This window comes from Hylaeus volcanicus, chromosome 1, assembly GCF_026283585.1.
Source record: "Hylaeus volcanicus isolate JK05 chromosome 1, UHH_iyHylVolc1.0_haploid, whole genome shotgun sequence".
In the NCBI taxonomy this organism is placed as follows: Eukaryota; Metazoa; Arthropoda; class Insecta; order Hymenoptera; family Colletidae; genus Hylaeus; species Hylaeus volcanicus.
In genome coordinates this window covers 32062525-32084198 of record NC_071976.1, presented here as the reverse complement: position 1 = coordinate 32084198, position 21674 = coordinate 32062525, and the positions used below count along the sequence as shown (strand labels likewise).

At 43.9% G+C, this 21674-nt stretch overlaps 1 protein-coding gene and 1 long non-coding RNA gene across 6 annotated transcripts in view; both read left to right on the top strand.

The window, feature by feature from the left end:
* Positions 1–21674, top strand: part of LOC128880699 (cysteine-rich motor neuron 1 protein) — a 242119-nt gene that overhangs the window by 95365 nt on the left and 125080 nt on the right. The window lies entirely within an intron of this gene.
* The window catches only part of LOC128880728 (uncharacterized), a 108888-nt gene that overhangs the window by 14992 nt on the left and 72222 nt on the right, over positions 1–21674 (top strand). For 3 of the 4 annotated variants that reach the window (XR_008457903.1, XR_008457906.1, XR_008457904.1), the window contains exon 2: positions 7440–8882. This is a non-coding gene — a long non-coding RNA (uncharacterized LOC128880728). Of the gene's footprint in view, positions 1–7439; positions 8883–21674 lie in introns of those variants that run through there. The other variant, XR_008457902.1, reaches the window with a different exon arrangement.

The following is a 21674-nucleotide window of genomic DNA, read 5'->3' as shown; positions in this document are numbered from 1 at the left end:
AAATATTCGTACCCTCTGTGTCGATAGAAGAAGTTTGACTAAAGTAAATAATAGTTTCGGTATTACCGAATGAATTTTTCATTATAAGTATGTATACGAATAAGCTTATACATGTATTTATATATACATCGACATATTTATACAAGCATGCGTTTGGAAACATCAAACCAGCATTTAATTTAAACAAATTTCTTTAATACATATGGAGGGTACGAATATTTATGGAACCGACTGTAGTTTCTTCTGTTTAATGAAACACTATACATAGAATACAGAACACATTTTCTAGACAGATAAACATGTCCTATCAAAAATTCCCAGAAATACTCCTCGAAGTATCCACTTCTAACACAGCTACGAGCCACCTCGGATTATCCACACCTTCAGAAAAAATTCCCGAGTATCCTCATTTTTCGCCTAGACCCTTGAAAGATGCCAGAAGGTCAAGGGAGGCTCTTATTTTTGACGAGCAACAATTCCTGTAGCATTCGAGGAGGATACTCCTCCATCGTGTCAGATAAGGTGGCCTCTGTAGAAAATGTTTGTGCGTAAAGGAGATACGATTCCAGGAAGTCTCCCTTTCGCTTGGGGAAAGATACCCCGTTATATCGCGAAATATATCCTGCGCTCGAGGCGAGCCACGGCGAAGCGAGTCGACCATATCCCGCGGAGGGACTCTACGGTCACGAGTTCATACCCCTAAGTGCCATAAGTATCTCCTATCTGGCGAACGTATCTGGCTGTTTAGCGAACGTGCTTAGACACCCATCCTGCTTAGTACCCGTCGCAAGGGTATTCCCCTGGGAACAGACACTGCACGCTCGAGACGTTTCCTTTCCCTTCCTAGTCGTCAAAGCCACCCTTTCCCCGCGCCCTCCACGCGATACCATCCCCCTAAAACGATTCGTCCATGTCGAACCTGCGCGCCACTTTGTCAACGTCCTTTCGGCTTTGATTTGCTCTTTCGCGCTGGAGATAAGCGAACGGTGGAGTTCAACGATGTACGATTGCATCTTCGGATACTTCGGGGAAAAAGAGGAGCCCTGGTGGATTATTTCGCTTCGAAACGGAGGCATTTGCTACCCGAGAAAGGAGGTTATTGCATCGAGAACACCTAGCGAGCCCTGGCGGTTACTTGGTTAACTCTGGAACCGAAGGCTACTCTTTAAGGTTTCTTATTGCACTTCTTGGATGTGGTAGAATTTTTAAAAAGTATAAAACTCAAGTTTCAGGTTTTAACTTCACTTGCAAATTTTACTCCAAACACGGTCGCCCTCTGTATTTCGCAATAATTCGTATTTATTTTACTTCGAGACTTCTCCCACAAATTACAAGATATAAGAACCGCAAACTTCGCCTTCCGCGGTTCCTCAAATACGCTTTCCCCCCGAAGGATCACTCGTTAACCAGAGAGAAAAGTCCGTTCACCTCCCCGGGACCGTTCGTTGCGCTCCCATCCGAATTTCTGCAAAGTGGCAAATTTTTTTTTCCTACCTTTTACTTGCCAAACTTCCCTCGTAAATCCCTCCTCTCGGAATATCTGCACCGAGTTAACTCCCCATCTCGCACATTTCTTTCGGCGCCACTTTGATTCGCGCGTTTACCTGGCATTTGTTCGCGATCAAATTCGCGCCGGATACGCACCGCTTCGTCGAGTTCCAGGCGAGTCCTTTTTACAGACGCGCGCGAACACCGTCGTACGGCGACGCGAATTCCTTTTCCCCGACACGGTTCCTGCGCGGCGAAAAGCGAGCCATTCGCCGCGCGAAAAGGAGCGCGCGTGCGTGCAAACGTTTACGTAGGCTAATGTAATACGGGTGATGATGTCAGCGAACTGGTCTTCGCCGTTCGCTAGGTGGCCCCTCGTTCGATTCAGATTCCTCCTCGTCCGGTCGTTGGTGAAGAACACCTGGTTTTTCCTCGTCGAGTATTTTCTTTTCGTCTTTGACGAACCTGGCCATCTTCGGTCGAGTGTTTGCGGTATTGTTGCTGAGAGAAACCGCTGGATTCAGAAAGAGAAACGTCTCGCGAGGGGCCACGGTAACTTTGCACCTTTACGACGCTGGTAATGGTCCCTGGACGCCGATTGGACGCGGCGGTGTTTACTCGAGGACCTGACAAAGAGATTCGCGAATTGTCTCGAGGATTCGTTGATTTTCGGATGAGTAAATTTGATCGAGGTTACTATTCTTGGACGGTGCATGTATCAGGCGATTGATGTGGTCTGTGAACTTGGTTTGATGAACGATGATCTTCTTTACGCCATGATGACTGAATTTACTCGACTTGTGAGTCAGCAGTGTCTGATAAAATCTTGTGCATTGCTGTTCTACGAAATGGGAAGATAGAAAAATAGACCTGTTCTATATAAAGGGGCTTGAGGATTATATTTTTTGCTCGAACACGAGTAGAATGGATTTTCGTGTTTCGAGTGGCTGGAGGAAGACCGAGGCTGATGTCGAACGGTGGGTTGGAATCGTGATCGATCGCGTTGAGTATCGGTGTTTGTAGGTAACTGTAACTCTCCGATTTCCTCGTCGTTCTCGCTGGTACATAGCTGGGGAGGGGGCTTTGCGATTGTACATACCAACGTAATCTCGGGACATTGAACGGTCGCACGTACACCAGTATCTTCGCGGGGCAACGACGTCGAAGCCGGATCTCGTGGAGACCCTGCAGGACGTCTACCCATCTCCCGCTTAATGGTATCATCGACAAACAGGTGAAATCCGACGAATCGCCTAACTGTTGAGCGCGTTTTCGCGTTCTTGGACTCCTTCGAGGAGGGTTCATACTGTGATCGAAGATGGCGATCGATCCAGGATTCTATCGATTCGACCATGGTAACCGCTGAGATCATCTCCCGGATTCGAAGATCCGCAGTTGGCGAGCTATTGTAACAGATCAGGCCATTTTTGTGTAGAGCTACGTCGAGCTACAATCGAGATTTAGACCATTCTAGGATGGTTTAGTGAATACAGGATCCAGAAATTAGGTCAGGTTATAGATTCGTTACAAGTGAAGATAAGCAAATATTTCTCTCGATTTGACGATCTCTATTATTAGCCTGTGACATGATTTTCTGCCGAGTGCAGAATGCATCTTTCTAGGAATGCACAGTCGAGCCTTGATAAATGGGAAACCCACCGTTCCGCTATGTAACTAGTATAGAAGCGAAAACGTGTAGAAAAACGAGTATAAAGGCCCTCGCAGCTTTTCTTCAAAGGAAAAAGCCTCAGTTGCCCGCTGCTCGCTTTACTCTTCCGGCGCTCCTATCCATCCATAATAGTTAGCATCTTGGAATCGTTGCGGGGTCGATTGTCGTCCTTTCAAACGTTTCAGGAACCGTTCGATCGGGTCTGACAGACGTCTTTGTGGAGGAACGATCGATATTCTTCTGGAAATGGCAGTTTTGTCGGGATCGACGCGGCACGAGCCTCCCTGACAGAGAACACGGACATATGCGATTCATTTGCATCGATGCTTGGAGAGGCCATCCGGCTTGATTAATGACTCTTTGCGTGCGCGCCTACAGGTGTTCGTGTAGGTTAGTTTCGGATGTAGCGGGTGACAGCACCGATAAAAGGGGCACGCCTATTCAGACGGTTTCGTTATTCGAGCCACGCATGCCAGTTTCGCCGAATTAACAGTCGGATACTAATTCGCCGGCTGAGCTCAATGGACGTGTTAAAGCAGTTAAAGCTGCTGGCCTCGTCGCACGTCGCGGTACTTACACGACACGCGAACAAACAATTGTTCGAACTGAAAAGGCTCGTTTCGAGCCCGTATCTCCTAATGAAACGGCTTCGAGCATTCGTGATTGTAGGTGGATGTTATTCCGCGACGGTTGAAAAAAGAAAGAAATTAAGCGCGGGAGCGGAACAAATTTGAAATTCCATACCACGCGCGATCCTACACGGAAGAATATTATTTTACACGTATTTCAAACAGAAATTAATGAGACGCGAGTGGTGCGAGCGGTATACAGTATCAACCTATGCGAGCTCTTTTTGAAATTAAATATATGTTGATATACTAAGCGTAGACATTAATTCTGCGCAATTCCAAGGCAGACTTACTATTTATTTATAACGAAAAACAGTACAAATATCGAATAAATAAATATGTCTGTTTTAACTAGAGTCATAAATAAAGACCCAATTAATTTCTATATCTAATACTCTGATACTCGACTACACGAAATAGAGAATGACTACCAGAACACGAAAGACACGTCCAAAGGCAAGGTTCAAAGAAAGTTAATATAATAATTATTACCACGATAGACGTTTTTCTTCTCTAATGGGATTTCTTTATGGCTTCCTTACCAAGTTTTTTTTTTTCTTTTTTCTTAGAAGCAACTTCTTTTCGAGCACTTCTTTTCGCAGCACCTTTTCGAACGAGAATAAAATTTGTCTTCCGTGTTAACGAGCAACACGGTCTTTCTGCTCCTCGGATATAACGACTTTGCCAAGCCCTTTCCAGGATGCGTTCAAACGATGCGCGTAAAGATTGGCTACGCGCGACCTAATTTCAGATAGCGCGCGATAAAATGTCCACGTTCTAAGCGTGCACCTGAATTATTACGCGAACGCTAGCGTTCGCGTTGGCGCCGTGTACGGTTTCCTGTGATAAAGCACGTTTGCGTAGCGAAGATAAACCTCGAATTCGAAGGTACGCATTGGCTGGAACCGCGTTTAAGTGGTCAGAGGACCACTTCCGGTCTCGATGGTGCAAAATTAAAATCTATTCTCGACCGGTGACGTCGATTCGAATAGCGCAAAGTTTTCCATCTAAAATTATCAGATGGCTTCCTTAACAGGAGCGAATGATCTACATTTACATACTTTGCCTCTGAAGTTGTAGCTACAGCTTGTAAGCGTAACTTGTACCTTGAAATTAAAAAGGTCGATTTGAATTCGTTTAAATTGCTCGGTAGTGGGAGACTGTCGAAGGCTGTCCCTGGTCGTCTAACGCGACAATACGCCTCGTCATTGAAAACAGACCGCTGCAATGTAATGGCATTCTTCTTTCGATAACGTAACGCATCGGCTGACAGTTGACGCGTTCCAACCTATACGATTACTCGGAACGTTGGTTGTTTTTTTTTAGAAAAGGAATTCGAAACGTCATCTAAAATTACATTTAACGCTTGCATCGCGAAAACTTGTAGCGCCTGCCCGGAGGACGGGTCATGTGTGACCCGAGCATCAATTTTCGTTCAGCTGTTCCAGAGAAAATTTTATCGAGTATTTCAAGTGTATATAATAATAATTGCGAAAATGCAATGATCCGTGTATCAAATTTAGTGCATTTCTAAACAGAACTTTCTCTACTCGATTACATAAAATGCTTTCATTTTCAAAGCACGAGAAGTACTACTTTATTCGAGAACTATTAGGCTATCCCAAAAGTTTCTTTCGCTTTATTAATAAGTAATACACGCGCAATAGTTTATGTTTTATGTTACATTACTGAATTGTGCACGATTCATTTTGCTCCGTTACTGTTACAACATGAATATCTATGAAATTAGATCGTCTATTTATATAAACACGACTACATAAAATAATTGAGCGCAACTCGCGAAAGAAACTTTCGGGACAACCTAATACATTCTAGCGAAGCTAATGTCAGTCGAAGCAGGTTAACAGTGACTCACTCTGGCTCTGATAAAAGATAAATCTACTTCAGGGTCTCGAGTGACCCGTCATCCTCGGTCCAAAGGTTAAGTAACCGGATTCCAAAGAAATACATAGCCATCGATCGAATTTCTACAACTCCACACAATTAGACAAACCGTGTCTCGTCGTAAGCCTTGTAGAGCAAGGTTTAAGTCTTTCCACGCGAAGCCTACCGGATCATAAGCTCCTGAACCAGATCGATAAGATCACTTTGTTTGCTACAAATAAGGGAAGGGAAGAACGTGACCCAGCATCGAGGCAATATCGATAATAGCCTGTAACCTTTGTTTGGTTTCACGGAACACGGCCCGATCAGATTGCAATTAAGATAACTAATTTATCGGAACGATCTATCAACGTAACGCAAAGAGGTAGGCGTTTGCGCTTCGTGTAACGGTGGAATGCGAGAGAAAACTCGTGTACGCCGCGCTCGTGGATGTTTTCCATCGTTCGCAACTTCTTATGGAACTTCCTCTTCGGGAAAACATAGGAAAACAAGTGTTTGAGCAGAGAATTCTTGTTGGAAAATAAGAGAAGTCGTGTTTCTAGCTATTTATTGATAGTTGGACAATTTTTGTCGGCAGAAATAGGAATTGTTGGAAAGTTTTATTTGATAGTATTCAATTACTCGATATTTTTGTTCGAAGACACTAGTAAGATTCGAATGTTAAGGTTTCGACGAACGTTTGGTTAACGATCATGGTTTAAGCTGTAGGTTGTTGTACGAAGTTTCGAAAACGATAAACAAATTCAATCGCGTTGGTCTTGTCAAGTAACGTGAGATCATCGATCGTTTTTACCAGCAACAGGCACCTGGCAACGTCAACATACGTTATAATGAAAGAAAAATAATTTAATCAAAAGATAGAATGAAAGATAATTATTCCAAGTACCCTCCCAACCAAACATACATCGTCAAATGGAGTTACCAAATTGCACGCGAACCCTCGCACGATTTTACAGGTTATCCGCGCTGATAGTATTTTATTCGTTGCCCAAATAACACAATTTATTGATTTTCAATTGGGCCTTTCCATCGTATCGCATTCGTTGTGCAACTCTAATAACTCGATCAATTATGCATTAACCTCTCTCCACGTAACTATTTTCGGTCTGACGATTTTAGACGATTTCGGGAGCATCGAAAATGACCCATAAATTTCAGGTCAGAAACCTTTCGCGCAAATATGTTCAGAATTAAATTAATCGTTCGAATCGATTGAAAGTCCATTAAATTTACTTATTCCGCGAGCTATAATTAATTTCGACTAGTTATCGGTATGTAACGAGTGAAATGGCCGTCATGACTGCTCGTTGAAATGCATACATTGATCAGCGAACTTGAAAAAGCCGAAAAGCGTGGCGAGTAATCCCATCTGTTGCAAATTGCGAGTTACTCCATTCGACGATGCTCTGTTTATTTATATTCGATAAATAACAAATAAGAAATCACCAATTTCAACAAATTTGAAGTGTATCGATATGGTAAATATTGGCCTGTAACGTAATTATTTGCGGTATTTTAATGATTTACAGAACAAATTTATTCAGAAAATCAAACGACAATTATTGTTCATTTCTATCATTACAATGAAATAGAAATGGGATAGAAATCCTATTAGACATTTCTACGATTACAATTTTTATTAAATGCAAATAATTACGAAACAATTGATAATCCCCCTTAAAAACTGAGTAAATCTTTCATTCGTCTAATATCTTCTGCTCGCTTCTGACAAACTCCCACTCTGTTAGGCAGTAACGACGCTGGATAGTTAGGGCGAGAGGGCGAAGGGACCGTCAGAGACGGAGGAAGATCGGCGGAAGAGCCGAAACCATCCGAAAAGGAAACGCGGAAACCAATGAGCGAATTTCAGGGTTCCGCCAAGGGAGAATTATCGAGTGGCAAGTTTCTTAACTACCAACTCCGCGAGTGCTCAATTGGGACACGCCGATTTTGTCGAGGCTCGCACATTCTAAACTAATTAATTCCTTTGGTATCGCGACGCGTGGACCATAGGAACATTCGAACCAATTTCAAGAAGAAAAGAGAAAAAAAAGGAAGAAGTACGACCAAGGAATAGTTTAATTGAGGCTGCGATCGACTTCGAGTTCGAATTCGAGTTCAAGATTACGTCGCTGCACGGACGAGCAATTTCTGTGATAACAAAGTTTCAATCGACGCGGGGGAACGGAGGATCCCAGAAAAGTTTAAAGGAAAGCACTGGCTTGGAAAAGCGATTATCGATCCCACCAGGGTCTATTAATTACCGGGAATCGCGTTGGACCGGTGGGAGTACACAGAGCAAAGACTGACGTCGAAGAAACGGTTCGCTGGGAAAAAGTCCGCTCGGAGGCAGGCGTTGGCGTTTCACGTCGAAGGAGGAACACCCAGCGCGAACACGAGCGCGGTCACAGCGAGCTACTGGATAGAAATCGACACGGGAAACGTTCGAGAAAGCGGACGATCGTTAAAGCCACCGCGATAAGTCATTAACGCGTTCTGGAGGCGGCCAAAGGCGTTGGAACAATTACCGCGGCTGAGGAGACTTTAAAGCAGCCGGGGGGGGGGAGCAGGTGAGCGTAATTGCTTTTCACCCTGTCTCTCTTGACGAAAAATATACGATACAGAAGTATAAACGTTCTTGCCAGTAATTCAGCTCTGGTTCGCGTAATTGCAAGAAAATGCAATTAAATACAATTTTCGACGTGGAAGCAAGAAAATATTAGAAAATTTTTGCCAGCAAGGAGGAATCGATACGTAACCGATTTCTCTGATTGATAAAGCAGAGAATTACGATTAGAAAAATTTGCGATCGCAATCCTGTCGGTCCAGGCCCGCGGGATATCAGTGGGATCGGTGCGTGGGTGTGTGCATGTGAGTGAGTGAAACGGAGCGAGGAAGAAAGGAGGGGAAGGTGCGAGAGGAAAACTCGTCGAAGTTATTAGCGAACACCGTCGGTTCCAGTGCCGGTGTGAAAGAGCGTTAATTACCAGCTCGTCGTCGGCGGGATATAATGGCGGTACGTTGAAAGACGCACGTAGAGAAGGTCACGAAGTTCGTTTCACGAGACGAGCTGTTATGACGTGACGAGAGGAAAACACTTTGGTGTACTTCCGTCGCGAGTATTCCAGAAAGGAAATCCACCATGAGAGTGTCTGGAGTGGCTGCGCTGTTGATCCTCTGTTGCGTCATCGGTGAGTCCTTCAACATTTATGCGCTTTGACGACGGTGAATATTCCAAGCGATAATATTGCCCCGCGAGACAAATCCGTTTACGAGTTATCGAGACGATCGAGTTCCATTTCGCTTCTGCTTTAAACGCCGCCTTTCTCCCCGCCATTGTCACCTTTCGCAGGGTAGAGGTTTAATAACAATCGTCGAGAAGAGGGGAAATTTCTTTTAAAGAACACTAATCTCCCCGCCACCATCACCGCTACCACCACTTTTTATCTCGATATTTACCTGCATTTGCCAACAGATCGCTGAGCTTATCTCGAGAAAAACAAATCCAAACACGACCCCCTTTGAACCCCCTTCGATGATCCCTAAACCTTCAACTACCCCTAACCAAAAGTGCTCCGAATGTGGTCGTGTTTGGACTCATTTCCCTCGGGAGAGTCCCACGAATCCAACGACAACGCTACCCTTAAGACATCGTACAAAAAATACAAATTTTTATCTTTATCGATTCCCTCAACCCTAATTCCTGGGATAAAATCGTAAGCCCTCGTCCTGCAAGCGTTTCAATCGGATTTCGATCGGACTTTTCGTGTTTGCTCAAGGCGGCGTTCACAAGAATTTCGCGTGAGAATTCTCAATCTCTGGTTACAGGGTTGATCCAATCCGTCGTTGCACGCGGGACGATGCTCGCGTCATTCAGAGACGTCGGATAAGCCGAGATTAATTGCGCGGCTCACGGACGGATCAGGATCGCGACTCTTACAAAAAAAAAAAAAAAAAAAAAAAAAAACGAAACGAAATTGTGATTTATGCGTCTCATTTCGAGCGCGCCGGTGCCTCGCGACGTCCTTTTAAGGACTTGCTCCAATCAGGACGCCGTTTTAAGGCCGTTTACTTTCTCGACTGTAAGGTAAACTATATGGAGCGAAGGCTGGCGAGCTCGCGCGAAATTAGGTGAAAGCGGGGCGCTGGCACACGTAAACGAAGATTCAATTTTTCCCCTCCACTCTCGCGTATTAAACGCTCGTTTCAATTAGTCGACTCGCGATGCGATCGCGTCGGGTACAAGGAGGAGTTCCGTGCAGTCCAGAGCTTCAATCGAAATTCAAACCGGGCTCTCGAAAAAGAGGATTATTCAGCATATGGAATCATTATTCGGTATATAATAATAAATCAATATTAAAAGGAGCGCTTTATATTAGAAATATCATTACACTTTCTACATTCTTATACGCAATTTCTAAACTTACTCGCAAAACATCAATCTATTACGCATGTTCTAAAGAAATTCACTTTCAAACTCGTACAGGAGTGTTTAGAATCAAAAGTCCTTTCTTCTGTTGCACAAAGAGCATGATTCCCTGTGGCGCCACTAGTTCGTCTGCTCGCCGCATCAAATCTTCCTCAAACAAATTCGAGACGACCTCTTTCCTTCAACGGTTCCAAGCATGCCCGTTCGTAGATTGAAAGCCGTAGTTTGACGCATAAATTTAAATTTTAAATAATTGTATACAAATTTAAATTGGAAGCATCCGGGGACCGAGTCAGAGAAGATCAAAGATCGTTCTCGTCGACAGATATCGCGGGTCGAGCCTTTCCTTCCTTTTACGTCGATCCGTTATCCGAGATCTCGGTTGTCCGAATGTACAATGCGTCCGCGAGGCAACGTACTCGCGTTTAATCGCAAGGAGGATATTCTCGCAGCATATTCGCCTCGCAGAGGCAGCGCACAATCGGTATTAACATCACGCCTTCCTCGTTCCGTAATTATGTCAGTTACAGCGCTCGTTACAGCTTTACGAGGGTAAATCGTGGTACCGCGGTGACGTCGAGTCGCGACGCGGGTGCGCGATGCGTTTTAAAGTTGAACAGCAAGTTACCGCGGGTAATTTGCCCGACGTAATAAACGAAATCCTTGGGTTTATCGATTCGTCGAGCGTCGCGAGAACAACCGCTGAAACTAATTTACCAACGAGTCTAGGAGAGGCAGGATTCGTTCTTAAATAAAGTTGTCAGATCTTGACGCGATGCTTATCAAAGAAAGTCAGCGACCGAATCGTGGAATTTAAAATAGTGCCGTTAATAGATTTCTGAACATTGAATATTTATCTTCTAATAAAATTAGTAAAAATTTCGCATGTATTATATTTTGAACGAACATTGGAGGGTCTTATAAACCGTGCGCAATATTCACGAACCATCAATTTTCCAAGAAAATTTCCAACTCAAATTTCCCTTTATCCCCTCTGAAATTGAAATTACAATTTCTATTTAACCGGTAGATTCGTTTAACGGAAGACTTCACATTTCATTTCTAATTCGAAATACTCGGACAAGAGTATCGTCCATCTCTGACACGTCCAGACTTTCGTAGGAGAAGGAACTCCCACAAACGATCCGACAAATGATGTTGCCGACAGAAAAAGGAAAACATAGCGATAGATCGCTGGGCGGCGCCGTAAATTAAATCCTTTTCGCCTAGTCGACACCTCCGCGATCAATATTATTCTGTTTTCATAGATTCCGAGTTTACGGCGAGCAACGACGCGATAAATTGCCCGTCCATTAACGGCGGCTACAGGTACACAGAGTATAAAAATATTTTCACGGCGGTCGTCACGCTTATTTTTAACGTCGCCTTGGTTCTCCTCGCGAATTGTTCGTTCTCAGCGGCGCGAACCGAGGCCAGATTAGCACGTGAGGAGTGTTCGGTTCCGCTGCGACCTAAACGAGTCGCTGATAACGCCCGAAGCTCCGGATCTCAGATTTCGCTTCGCATCGTTTGATAGGAACGACGCTAGATCCGATTGCTCGGTTCGGAGATGGGGAGAATTCTCATCAGACCAGAAATTTCAAACGAGTACAAAATAAAGAATTCCTCGCGTGATTTCTCTTCGAATAAAAATTGTAATTTTAACCGTAAAGTGGAAAGGAAGGGTTTTCTATATTTGGAAAAAATTTACTCGTATCGTCCTGCTGGTAATTGTAATTTTTTTCTTTTTATTATTAACAATTTTACTTCACATTTCCTCTTCAACCGCTTCTCCTCGCAACGTAAATAATTAGATTTTGATTATTTCGAAAATGACTACGACTAATTCACTAATTAATACAATGTCATCGATGATAATTAAGAACGCAACCTGATCACTTTCCCATAGTTCCAGATTTAATGAGGAAAGGTAAACGCACCGAGCGCAACGATAACGATAATGATTTCGCTGAAATAATTAATTTGCGAGCAAAAATAATTCGATACTTCGAAATTTAATTTCTACGATGTATCTCCGTTTGTATCATATTTCATTTTTAATTTCGCGCCAATTATTCTGGAAAATAATTTCCCCGCCGGGTCAACGTCGAATCGACTTTGTTGTTAGTCGGCGATACCAGCTTCAATCGAAACGTGGAAATCGTCCAATACTTTGAGGATTGGTTTTCAACATCAAAAAATGGATTAAATAAATTTAACGAATTTGTTCTCATGTTCTTTCATATCGTTTTCAACGTTATAGATTGTCTCGTATACAGAGGTTAAATTTAAAAAGGTTGAAAAATCCATAGAAGTACAAACACAATCTATATAAAATAAAAGAATTACGTCGATGGATGTCGGTTGAAACCTACCCCGATAACTAGGTACGTCGTTGCCATAACCCATCGAACTCTTGAGCTTCCTCGAGCACACAAACCGAGATCTGAAAATTGATCGTTGCTCGCGTAAATCTTCCACGTCGAAGGAATATAGCCTCTCGATTTCGAGAAATATTTTCCGCCGAGCGGCGAGACCGTAGAAACGCGGAAAACTCGAAAAGAAAATTGTTGGCCGTAGTCGTCGAGAACTTAGGGACGGCATAACTCAAACACGGTGAAAGTTCGCAGCGTACCTATCCACAGAGAAAGAAAGAACGGAGGATCGCGTTGGACGGTGAATCAATTTACGATGAAAAAAGGAGAAGAGTTTCGCGAGGACGGGTGACGCGAACCGTTGCCTCCGAAACTTTCTTGTCAACGACGAGAAGGAAAAACCGACGGGACGACGGGAGGAGCTCGTTAAAAATCCCGCGGAATCGTCGAGTTCGAATCGCGTTGCGTGATCGATGCCATCCGTCGTCGTAATAGGGACCGAGAACGCGACGATTTATGTCGCTGCTCGACAAGCGATGCGACAATAATTATGCCAACTTGTCATGCCACGTGCATTGTTTTTCATAAAATCGCGCAACAGTTTCATATTAGATCGTAACTGTCAACGCGGCATAGTTTCGCTTGCTTTCTTATCAGGAGGGTACTGTCTTCGGCATCTTATTCATTCATGGAGGGATATGTTATCAATTTGTGCCAAAATTAAAAGGAGAAGGTGAGGTAGTGAAATTTTTCTTGTAGTTTTTAATGAATCGTAAAATATATCATTGAGCGAAGGTAACGAACACAGGGAAAGGTTAATTAGATTCTGGACATCGACATTACCGTTTATTCGATCATAATAGATGGTCAGTTACGCTTGATTAAATTAAAATTGAATAATGATTGAAACCCCACGATTTATTTAATTCTCAATCACCTGGTACCGGGTCCAGCGGACAGATCGCGCGACAAATCGTCGCAGCCCCTATAATTCTCGGTTTTCGTCGAGCATCGCTAACGATCTTCTGGCTCTGCGAACGTTTCAGCGTTACGGCAATCCGCGCGAAGTTTGGCCGCGAAGTTCGTCGTTATCTGAGCCGCGTATTCTGACATATTCAAACAGTCGTTAGCTGCGATGTAAGTCGCGGTCGTCGGTGGGTTAGAACGACGGCGCAAAGGGGGCGGAGAAGAGGAGAAGCTCGAGTTTGGTCGTTCGATAACGGACGCGAGAGACGTGTAACCTGGCGAACGCGTTTCTCCTCGATACCGTTGCCCGGCTCACTTCGCGTTTTATCGCACCAACGAAACGAGATCCGACGCGTTGCTCGTAGGCAGAGGCGCAGCGTTCCACCGCCGCTTGTCATCCGCGATAAGTTAATTAACGGACCGACGTGAATCGGAGTAATGCGTCCTGCAGTTGCACAATGGCAACAAATCTTGGTTAAACTCGGTATCTTAATGGCTTTAAGGTGTCAGGGCCCGGTAACGTTGGTTTGAGGTTTCAACTACGCGAGGCACTGCCTTGCGCGGGCTCGGTCGTGTTGCCGCGTTACGTTTGATACGTCATAAAGGCTTGGGGGAACAGCGAGTTTCTGCATACCGAGCCACGGTGAAACGAGGTCGTCGAGGATGGGAAGTTTCTCCAACCGGATTTGCTCGTTTCCGTGTGCTCGTCGCTGATGCGCCGGGGACAAATCGATTCGCGGGAAAAATTAATTGGATCCAGCGAATTTAATCGAGCGTAATCGGGGGACGATTGCAATTTGTTTCGATCGCGATTGAATGTCGATTACGATTGTTTCCCAATTGCTCGCAAAGGACGGCTTGAATTTTTTATTTTTTAGATTCCGTTCGAGCGCTGGCTACGTTCCCGATTGTGTTTCGAAGGTCGACTGGAATTGCGATTGACCTGCAATTGGAAGCTATAGAAGTCGAGTCGTGGGTAAACTACGGGCACAATTTATAAAATTGTAACAGAATATAACTACAGTTACATGATAGTTTCATCGTAAATAAAGTTCAGAATGCAGCGTATACCGAGGTGGATAACACGCTCGATAACGATATAAGTTATCCGAACCTGGTAGGTGTGTTTGCAAAACGATATAGGCACGATGAGGAGATCACGATGCAGCGATTACTATGCAAGTTTCGATCGAAACGCATTCGTGCGGCCTTTCGCTCGCACTTTAAAATTCCATCGACGATTCGACTTCGATCGATATCGACTTGGCGATTACGTGGATTTGGGATCGGTCGCGTGTGACTCGAATCCGTGACTAATTATGACGACGATGCGATTCTCTAATTATCGATTGGGAAACCCCACTCGCAATTAACCTTAGATCACTTCCAAAGATGGACAATACTCCTGCTTTGCATACAAACTTATACGACGCGTATAGCAGAGAAACTAATCTTTGTTCGATACTCGTGGAATAAAAATCAGAGTTGGAATTACGGGATGAAATATTTTATTACGAAGGAATACAAATTTCGATCGGATAAATTATTGTACCTCGGTATTGTTCCAATGAAATTTTGTCCATCCCTGGATCTAGCTCGATCCTCGAACACCCCTCTGGAATAAAAATTTCATCGCATTTCAATTCGATACTTATATTCCTTCGTACTAAAATCCTCCTCATTTAATCCTCTTGAAACTCCAATTTGCTCGAAAAGTCTTCTTCGTGGTAAAACCTATTCGTCATCCTCGCGTCCCTAGAATTTTGAACACTTGTACGATGATCATTCTCTTTCTCGTTTCCCGTGGGGATTTTTCAGCAGTGTCTCGCAGCTACGACATCGTCTCGACGAAAATCTGTTTTCTATGGAGGCGGGACCGTCTTCCTATCGCGTGGTTGCACTTAATGCGCGTTTAAACATCCGTCAGCAGGCACGACCATTAAATCTGACCTGCTTGTTAGCGGGCCTGCTGCCGTTGCGCCTCGGAAGCGCTTGGTATCCACGCTCTTTCGCGTGAATCTCGGTTACATTGAACGAAAATCGTATTTTAGTCCTCTCGCGATCCCTGCAAATCCGGCTCAATCAAGAAACCGTGGAATTTTAATCGTCGATCGTGTTCTTATTCTTCTGGGCAAATACGAGCTGTTCGAACCGTGTCAAACCGGAATGGTAACATATACGGTTATCTTAGATGTTTCACGTGGAAGAACGAAATTGCACCTCGTATAAAAACACTGATGTCTTTCTGGAATCTGTAAGGAAATAATATCAATCAGGAATGTTTGATGCTGTATGAAACAGGCTTCTATTTGTAAGAGTCTTTTCGTATAGAAGTCCTATCGTATAAGAGTCTTTTTGTATAGAAGTCTTATATATAAGAGTCCTTTTTTATAGAAGTCTTGTGCGTGAGTTCCTACGTATACCAGTCCTTTTTTTATAAAAGTCTTGTGCGTGCGTTCCTGTGTACAGAAGTCCTTAAGAAAAAAATGTTCTCAGTCTTCGAAGCACACGTAAATCATCCCTAAGAAAAATCTTCAAATTTCTGTTCATAACCTTATAAGTTATTCCCGAAGAAAGTAGTCTCTTCTCGATATTTCATAAATGTTGGACAGGTGGGTTCCTCCTATCGCGGATTCGTCCCTGAGTCGGTGGAATCGCGAACTTTTAAAGCGTTCTCGCGACCGTCCCGTATGCATAGACCCAAGCAAAATCGGGGCCACTGGTTTTATTGCGCGCAGTCCAAGATAAAAGACCCGGGCGAAGAAAATGCGAAAAGTTTGGCGATGTCGGATACGTTGATGTCTCCCAGGAAGACCCCCCGGTAACCTCCGTTATAACTGCCGCGAATAGTCGGGGATGTGTATCTACGCGGGACGATACTTGGCGAAGCAGCCGGGCACTTTGGCGATTTATGGTGTCGGTCTTTTAAATAACGCCGTTAGTATAAATCATGGCGTGCCCGTGGCGTGTTCCTCGACGTTCTAAATAAGACTCTCGAAACTTCTTATTAAAGAACTTTGCTGCGCGCCGAGTGTCAATATATTACGTTTCAACCGTTTCCTCGCGAGTCGTTTCAAAACTTTTTCGGAAAATGTTTGTTTCGCCTCCCAGAGAGGCGATAGCGCGAACTCGAGTACATTTTGTTTTTTGATTCGAAAGGTAGATGCTTTCGGGGAAGATGAAATAACCTGTAATTCAAGATAACTTTTATGGAAGTGCAACACGGCCTTTAAACAAGGCAACGTGTATGATGTTTTATATATTTCAAGCTATAACATATGCGATATATACTAATAATAATATCTTAACCTTCTTTAATATCAGTTCTCGCAGACTCTTTTTTTTTAATTGATCATCACTTGACTTTGGAATAATTTTCTCTTCTCGACGTTGATGTAAATATTGCATTTCTTTTGAAATACAGATCTAGATTAGGTCTACTTAATGCTCCTAAAAACCTCGAAGCCCCTTTCCTTAACCTATCCATTCGACAACAAAAAATTCACGGAGTCTTTTCCGCTGTATAATGTCCGACACATAACCCCTTAACTCCGACGTTCGGTGGATTTTCAAGCTCGCCGAGGCGTGCATGAACGGTGACGTCTACGCGTATCGACTGGCTGTCTATTTTCGTGGAGCTGGATACATTTAAAATGCATCGAAAGAGATTTCGGCGGTGACGGCTGTTGGCGGTTCGAATGAAATTTCCCGTTGATGCGCGGCGACCATTAGACGGCCGACGTCGGCCGATAGAAACGAAAGTGAAATACCAGGGCCTCGTTAAGCATGCCCGACACGATCGTCGTGATTTGTCGTGTCGCGTTCCTTCTGGGAATAGCGCACGCCGCGAAAGGAAACCCGGCACTGTGGCATCGAGTAGAATCGCGAAATGCGATCGACATTTACCGATCGCGAAGCCAACGTCGTTCGTTGCTCCTCGCCCATCGACATCCGCGTGCAAACTTCTTCGAGCGAGCGTGCAATAGCCGAGCAAAAGGTCGACAACTTGTCGATCCAGTGGATGGAGATTAGGATTTGAAAATTAGGAACGAGGAGAATTTTTTTAATATTTCTTGGAGGAGAGAAAACTTATATTTGGAGTCATTCGTGAACACTGACGCGAAAGAATCTCACCCGTGTGTCTGTTTGGATCCTCGGTCCTCTTTCAAAATTCTGTTTGCGTTGTTGTATTTCATATATGGGACCTGAGCCTCTCAGAAATTACGGTCGACCTCCTTTTTCTGAAAGTTTCGTGATTCTCAATCGTGGAAGGAGATATCACTTTAACCAAATGTCTCGAATAAAATTCAGACCACTTTTAATAATTAAAATAATTCCCAAGCTTCGTCCGTTCACCTGTGGAGCACTCCGACGATCGCAGAATCAATATCCACGCGTTGCCATTTTGTAAGGGGGCGGAAGCATTTTTAACGAGTTCTCGACGATGTCATTTTTCGGCGGAAACTCTTCCCGATAAGTCTCCAATCGCCGGGCTTAAAGGGAACAGGGGAAAAGGGGGACGGAGGCCGAGAACTTGATTTCATTTAGCAACGGATCGCGCTAAGCAACACGGTCAACGAGAGAAATAACTCCGCCGCGAGTGCCGGCTTATATTAAACCTTCATTTTATGCAAAGTAGCCACGGTATTGCGTAACTCTGTTACCCTCCCCCGTATTCTTTGGCATCAATTAAAAATTTAATAAACGCCTCGATGCTCGGGCCGTAATTAAATATTTTAACAAACGGAAAACGCTGAGGCAATCGTTTCGTTCTCGATCCGCTGATAAGCGTTTCGAAAATCGAGACCGATGATTACATCGACGATTCGTACAATAGGATAAGTGTACCTTATTCGGAACGTTTCCTAAGTTAGACCGAAGTGAAATTAATTCGATGCTGATGAGGGAGTGAGGAGTTATACAAATTACATAAATATGTATAGGCTCGCGCAATCGAGTTTCAACATTACTAGATCAATTCCAGCGTAACATAAATCGAAGGAGCATAAATTGCAGGACTGCAGGAGCATCTATAGACGTGAAACCAAAAAACAGTCACGAGAATCGTAGTATCTGTTGAGTACAAGTCCGCCTTCTCGCTCAAGGAGTCGCTACAGGCACTTTCTCCAACTTTCTGCAACTTTAAAAGGCTCTAACCGAGAGATCAAGCATTATGTAGCACGCTCGCGTGTCCTTGGAGCTGCAACAATCGAAACAGATGAACAAATCACGCGTCATCTGTTGGATGATCCCTTCTAGCCCTGACGAGGGCGAGTCTGTCGCTCTCCCTTAGTTTTTTTTTTTTTTTTCGCTACGCGTCTTCCAAGATACATTTTATCGACCGGAGTCGTCGAGCGATCATATAAATATTCGTAGCCATCGCGGCATCGTGGAAGGATTCGAAAGCGATCCCTCGGTTGATTTGCTGCATCAATTGCAGCATTGTCGGGGCCAACAAAGGGAATTGTCCGGTCACGTGGATCGTAAAGCGCCGCATAAGGGTTTTCGCGTTGATTTATAACAGACAATGGACAAAAAGCGCCTCGGATACGGATCCTTGGGCGCAAATAAACCATAGCCTTGACACCTGATTCGACTATAGACACCATTCTGTCAGCCGCGGTGCCCCGGTTATTCATCATCCTTAACACAACTATTCGCGGCCAAATCGATCGCGTTTACTCGAAACGACGGTGATTTATGTACTGGCAATCGAATCCTGAACGCGAGCAAAGGATACCGCGAACAAAGTTCCTGTATTCTAGGCTTTGCAAATATGCGAGAGATGAAACGAACCCGTAAACAGGTGGCTTCGAAAGTTAATAATGCTCGGTTGTTCTAACGAACATAATAGAAAAGAATTTAGTCGTGATAACAGATAATAGAGAAGTTTGAACATTGGTCAATTAAATTTTAATCCACTAGGAAGTATTTAGGATTATGATAATTTTGTTCTGAAAAGAAGATCATAGAGTGCACGAGGAATTTCAATTGCGAATCACCGTGAGAATTTTGTTAAATTAAATGGAACGTTTCGATGAAACGTTTCAATTTTAATCTAAATCGCTAACTTCTATAGGAATTAGTATGTAAAGCGAAACAATTACGATTCATTAATTATCGAAGTGAAATGGCAAAGCGAATAAAATGAACGATTAAACGTTGAGCTCTATTACTGTACACGATTCGTAACTGCATTTATATATAACTGCAGTCTAATATAAACATCAATTGTAACATTCATAAGCTCCTGGTTAAATTCAAAGTTAATTTTCTGTGAAACGAAATTTATTTTATATCTCATTCTCATAATTAGCCCCGCAAAGGTATCTACGTACACCTAGTGTACTATATTCGATATCACAGCTTACGCTTAAATGAATTTGACATTGAAACCAGCAGGTTTCCTTGAAGTCTTGCTGAAATCGACCCACGATTAAAGCGACGTACGTCTTCCAGGAAACCAAACAACTTCTGCATACAATTTAGTATGCAACTTGCATAGCCGAGGCGTTATTGCGAGGTCATCATCTCGAGTGCCTCGTGGGAGACTCTTAGGTGGTCTCAGCTTGGACAATTTATTCTTTTCAAGGTTCGACACGAGGATGATGGATAGGAAAAAAACGTACTCGTGTTAAAAGAGTCGAACAGTGAAAAGGGAGTGAGGAATAAAAAAGGGACAGATAACGGGAGTAGACTTAACGACCTGCCGGAACACTGGACTCTAGTTTCCGTTGCCCCACACGAGAATTGGTTTCTCTTCCGCTTGGCCGCCTCGAACTAGACTTTCATCTAACTAGACTTTCTTCGACAATGGGGAAACCGTCGTGTCCGTCCCGTAGTCCATCCGTCTTTGGCCGAGTTTCTTGCTTACTCTGCAAACGTCACCTGTCCGACGACTTACGCCGAATGTAGACTTTGAGCGAGGAGGTCGATTCTTTTATAGTGATTCTTGATACGCATTCACTTATTGTACGGCGAAATAATAAGCAGTCGATCTTTTGCGCAGTACAGGGGTTTGGAGATAACAATCGCGCGGAATTTTGGAATTTTAGAATTTTCGAAGCTTGTTTCTCAAGAATGAAGTGAAGATTTTAAACGAATCTTTGTTTTGAAAAAGTCCCTTATTCAACAACGGTAAAAAGTTCCAGTCCGCACGTAGATATCCACATCTCCTACATGGATCGCCATATTTAAATGAAAATTGGCAAAAACACTCCTCGAGATACGTACTTTAAGTACATACATCGATCGAATATTTGCTTCTGATTTTCGGCGTCGTCTGAAAGAAATCTCGAATATCGTTTCCTCGGCTTCGAAAATTGCACGTCTCGCTCGTTTCTTCCGAGTACTTCTTCGCGAAGGTTGGAAGTCTCGTCGTCTCTCGGAAACAAAAAGGGAAGTTTGAGAAGCGATAGCTAATCTGGACCTATCGGCTCGATTCATCGCGGTGCGGGAGTTCCGGGTGCAGGAACGCCGAGGTGGAAGAAATAAAAGCCGGATCGCGGGCAGGACTTAACGAGGAAGAAGAACGATGGGAGGCGGTTCAGCTGACAGCTCTTCTTGTCACGCGAAGTGCTCTACCGTTCCGTTTCGTCGAAGAGGATACGCTCGGGGAATGGAGATATCATCTCTCGACGGACGATAGTCGACGGGACCCTGGCCAGTAAATTCGCGCGCAACAAACTGCCTCCGTTCGATTCGAAAGTCGCGATAAAGTCGACCTTTCCTCCTCTCTCGCTTCAAACCGTTAGGTTCTCCCTCCCTTGCACCGTCAATTTGCAAGTTTACGCGAGCGCGGAGGGGATGCTAAGGTCGACGCCATTGGAAAGAACGGGCAGAATTTTGTTAACATTTATTGGCGGAGAGAAAAATTATATTGGTCGTTATTCACGAATCGCGACGCGAAAGAACCTTCCCCCACGAGCCAGTTCGAGGTGTGCGATCTCTGAAATTGAAAATTTGCACTCTCGGTCCTGTTTCAAAATTCTGGTTGCGTGGTTATACTTCTATACTACCGTTGCGCCGGGGGGTTGAAGCACGAGAATTCGTTTTAATTAAATATAAAGTTTATTATAACAAACTATAACTTTGAAACAATTTAAGTTCTCTTTGAGTTCTTGAATCGCTCTCTACTATTTTAAAAGTTTGCCGCTTCCTGGCAACCTGGGAAGCGCGGAAACTCGTTTCCGTAACTTCGCATCGTCGCAACA